Source organism: Thunnus maccoyii, chromosome 23 (assembly GCF_910596095.1).
Source record: "Thunnus maccoyii chromosome 23, fThuMac1.1, whole genome shotgun sequence".
Taxonomy (NCBI): Eukaryota; Metazoa; Chordata; class Actinopteri; order Scombriformes; family Scombridae; genus Thunnus; species Thunnus maccoyii.
This window is the reverse complement of record NC_056555.1, coordinates 20,346,767-20,351,853: the sequence shown is the minus strand read 5'-3', so window position 1 is coordinate 20,351,853 and position 5,087 is coordinate 20,346,767. Positions and strand designations below refer to the sequence as shown.

Here is a 5,087-nt window from a genome sequence, read left to right as displayed (position 1 = left end):
CTTAAAAGTACACACTGAAAACTAAGTATTTCCTGTCAGATGAAGAATTTTCAAGAGTATCAAGAATTTTTGCATATTAACAACTATGTAAGAACCCGAATATAATGACTGGGTAGTTACCAACTAAACCAACTTTTTCTTACCACCGTCTCTGTAAAATAAGTTACCCTTGATTACTGAATTTTTGACACAGGGCCCATCTTCAAGGGCCTCTAAATTTGGCCAAAGTAAATGAGCCACATCACTAAAAAGCCCTGACAATTAAACTTTTTATCCTACAACAGTGGTGCAAATTACCAATTAAAGAAAGGTAGAAATGAAAGGTAATTGCCACACGATCAATCGAGAAATGGGGTCAGTTCCTTGCTTTTGTGTGAGACGACACCTCAATCTCAAATTTAGATGTTCTGCCATTTTTGCTGCAAATCAAACATATTTTTTTTTAGGACTTAGGAAAATACAGATTCCAGTTTTATAGAAATTGACCCTCAGTTCAAAATTCTAAATCTGTGCCAGTCTCAGCTTCAAACCACACATATATATATATCTGGACGCAGATCAGCCGTTATGACCCGGCGGTAACCCCCGGGGGCAGAGGTATGGAGACGCACAAACACACAAACCTTTCACATTTTAAGACACTACAGACAAAACAACACTATGTGAAGCGTGCAGGGAGAGATATGTGCGTGTGTCCGAGGACAAAAATAATCAGTGGAAGAGATCGGAGAGACCTCATTCCTCACATCGTTGACAGGTTCCAGCTTCTGTCTGGCCACATCAGCCGCCAACATCGACGACAAAAACAACAACATTAGATAGAAGCTGCTTCCCTTCCTTCTTATCCCTCTGTCAATGCTTTTCCTCCCTTTTTTTTTTTTGCTGTTGCCTCCTTTCTCTTCATTCTCCCTCCTACAAACTATCTTTACCGGCTTACCGTTATATGGTGGGAGTCTAGAATATTGTGTGTATGTGTGTGTTATAACAGTATTACAGCAGTTGTGTATGAAAACAGCAGATAAGAGCGCAGGATGATGAAATGTGAAGCAACAACACATGACCCAGCTTAAAGATCTCTGATAAAAACAAACACGCTGTATACTGTACACACACACACACACACACACACACACACACACACACACAGCTGCAAAAGTACACAATGTACACACGTCTGAATGCACATGTACACACACACACACATACACGAGGAACATTTCAACAGATAAATACACACGAGCTATGAACCAAACGTTACACACATTCACAGCGGACAGAAAAGCAAATGTACCCCCGTATTTGTGATTTCGTGTGTGTGTGTGTGTGTGTGTGTGTGTGCTCAATAATGACACATGGAGGGCAGTTCAGCATAGTAAATGAAAAAGACTTGATAAGATCGGTGAGGCCGGCCGAGTGACTCGGGTTTATGTGGTGGGTGGGTGGGTGGGTGGGTGGAGGGGATATATAGGGGAGGGGGTGGTTAAAGCAGGGGATCATGGGAAGAGGCATGGAGGTGTACGCTAATTTTCACTGCTGCAAACTGCTTAAAGTCATGACGTGAAATTCAGTGCAGAGAAAATAATAAAGCTCATTCTGCCAGTGTGATGATGATATCGTGCTTTAATTGTTTATTTGAGAGCTTTATGTGTCATCTTGATTTCAAATTATTGTTTTGAAGGCTTACTCAACACATTCAAAAGTATCACGTATCAGAATCTTCTACAGTGTCTAGAGGATAGCTGTGGTTTTAAGAGACTAATTGTAACGAATATATATACATGAGAATGTCTTTGTTTTTAACCTCTTCGACTTTGTTTGAGCCACCAGTGGGTCAATCAGTAAAAAATCATGTTGTGCAGACAAAAATATCAAATATGGCGGAGTGAATTTTGGATAAAACATGTATAAAATGATGCAAAGGGAGAAATTTAGCGAGAAAGATGGAAATCAGGGTTGAGTGTTTATGAGTATTCCCACCGGATTGGAGGAAAGATGGAGGATTCGAGTCGGTCAGGCACACTGTTTACATCACTGAGAGCGTGATAGGAACGCATGTGCCAAAATATATAAATACAAACTGGAAATAATAACATTGACTTCTGTTTCTGGTCATTTTTTAATCAACACGGTTGTTACTACCCTGGAACGCTGACACTCTCCTCTGTCCATTCATGGATAGTTGAAAACACACACACACACACACACAGTCGTGTTTACATGACTTCAGAGGACATTACATTGACTTACATTCATTTTGTGGAGACTCATTCTAACATTAACCATAACCACCATATGCCTAACCCTTACCCTATCCTTATTATAAATCTTAATATATAAATCTAAACTTACCTTAACTTTATACCAAGACTTCACCCTAAAATTAATGCTTTTTGTCCCCCATTAGGGAGGCGAGTCCCCACAACATGAGGAATACCTGGACCACACACACACAAGAAAGGTACCCATACTGTTTCAAATTATGCACATCTTTTTTCATAAAAACTTTGAGAACATATATAGTAAAGCATTTCTGGGCACCGTAACTCATCCTGAACAACATGCGACATGCTACCACATGTAGTGACCACTGTATGCCATAATCCTGTAAATAGATTCAGTGAAAACCGAGCAGCCCAGAGCTGAACCTTAAGAAATAATTTTTTATTTAATATGTATTTTGTTGTGTCTGCGTTTCTCACGTTTTGCCAAACGCTGAGGGGAAGGCCAGTTCTGCTCTACATGCGCTGCCTTCAACAGTCCTGCTTTATCTTAGCGTTAGCTGCAAACTCAGCTTAATTTGGTATGAACAATGGGAATTATGGGACTTTTTATGGTGGTGCTCACATGGTATCAAAAACAAAGGGTGAGAGTTTAGGCCACCAATGAGCCGCCACCTGGAAGCTCCTCTCAAAAGAACTTAAAATTATTTTTAGGTTTTTGGTTGTTGGACTCTGGTTGTTTCCCTTTTGGAGCTGATCTGCAACCAAGAGTCATGAAACAGAGGAAGCCAATCTGTTGTCCTTGGAGTCAGGGCTCAAACATTTGGATATTACAACACAAACAACAACCTCCTAAGAAACTCTTATTAATTTTTGCTCATGTCTACTACCTAGTTGCAACAGTAATAGTAATAATAATAGTGCTGGGCGATATGGACAAAATCAAATATCACAATAGTTTTGACCAAACACCTCGATATCGATATTGTGACAATACTGTCGGGATGACTGTTGGTGCTTTAACAAAATATTTACATGAGATTTTTGATAATTAATCATCAGTAATGTGGATATAATGAATATAACAGTCCAGTAAGTTCAGAGTTACATCACTTTACTGTAATGCAGCCGTTAAAACCAGGAAAAGACAACATTTATGCCACATCACGACATTACGATATCTAGTCTCATATCACGATATCTATATAATATCGATACATTGCCCAGCTCTAACCACAACACACGCAGAGCAAGTAGCTCATGATGACAGTCGACCTCATGTACAGACGGATGTTTTAGTACAAAATCAGTATCCTGTTATATGGGTGGCAGGAAGTATGAGAAAAGATGAGCTTACATTATTAAATTAGATTTTTTGATTTTGCAGAGTGCCACCAGTAGCAAATGTCCAGTGTCCTTGTACAGCCTCCGTATGGTTCTGATGGTTGGGACACACAGACTTTACATAAACCTCATTACAAGATTTAATTAAATAAATGTTTTTCTTTTTCATGTGTCTGTCTGTCTTTTGCTTTTTGAATAATTCAATTATTCTTGTATCTAGTTACTTTTTTGAAACTGTTCACAGTGTACTTTCACCAAAGACTGATCTCAAACTTCACTAGCATGAGCGAGCGAGCACGTGTGTGTGTTTGTGTGTGTGTGTGTGTGTGTGTTATCAGAGCATTTATCAAAACTGTTTCCCTTCGGCTTGTCTTTTGTCTTCTCTTGCTGTCTTGTGGAAAATTCTGAATTCTGTACCAGTCTGAGGAAAAAACACACACACACATACAAACACACAAACACACACCAATCAGTGGCTAGTTCTCTATCTGATATGGAGGTGATCATTGTGGCATATAGAGGGGTCTCCACTGACTGCACACACACACACACACACACTCACTCTCACACACACACACACACACACACACACTCAACCCTGTGGTCTGATAACAGCGGTTTGAGGGAAAAGGGGAAGTTGAGGGACAGATATGTTTTTTTCCGGATGGACAGGTATGGTTTTGGCCACGCTCCGCTACCCCGGGACACCTCGGTGATTGGCATGGAGGCTGGGTTGCCTCCTCCACTGACAGATTATTCATATCACCTAGTTAGGTTTCATGAAGCAATTATATGTCTTCACACTCCGTCAACTTTGGGAATGGCAGACTATAGAAATACACACTATACAGTCTCTGATGGTGGGAAATGCCTGTCACCGAGGAAGAGGAAGGTGGTTTGTCAGGGTTCAAGTTTTAAAGTAACTGTGAGACTTTGACATTATGAATAAATGTCTGTTTTAATAGACTTCATTGCCGATTTATGATCCAAACTTTCCGAACACCTGACGTCGATAAAAGGCCTTTCCTGGGAAAAATACTGGTGGAGATTTGTTTCCAGGAAGTGATATAGTTTACATCTTCAGGTTCTTGGAAATAAACAGATAAAGTTTATTACCAAAAAAAAAAAAAAACTTGGATAGGAATTCCGAGGAAGAAGATGCCATATTCCTTGCTTGATAACAAGTGATATCTCAGAAAGTGCAGAAATGCTGCAGCATAGATGTAGATCTTTCACTTTTCCTGCCACAACTCCCTTTTTTTTTATTCTCACTGCTTCTGGAGAAGTACCTTAGGGAGGAAGCTACTTGAAACTTCTAAATACCTTTCAAGTGCATACCTACTTTCATTATTTAAAGTGAATGCCTGTTTCAAGATCTGCCTAAACTACTTTAACACAGAGGGGTTTTTTGGCGTTTTGATTCCCTTCTTTATGGTTGATTAAATCCTCTCATTCTGCACAGGCCGACAGTACAGAAAATGTTCTGTATCGGCTTGTTTCAAGCCCTCATTGAAACTTTATGAT

At 39.7% G+C, this 5,087-nt stretch overlaps 1 long non-coding RNA gene across 1 annotated transcript; it reads left to right on the top strand.

The window, feature by feature from the left end:
- The first annotated feature begins 2,416 nt into the window (after positions 1–2,416).
- LOC121890662 lies at positions 2,417–3,729 on the top strand. Its single transcript, XR_006093876.1, has 2 exons — positions 2,417–2,458; positions 3,607–3,729. It is a non-coding gene; the product is annotated as an uncharacterized LOC121890662 (long non-coding RNA).
- Positions 3,730–5,087: the final 1,358 nt, after the last annotated feature.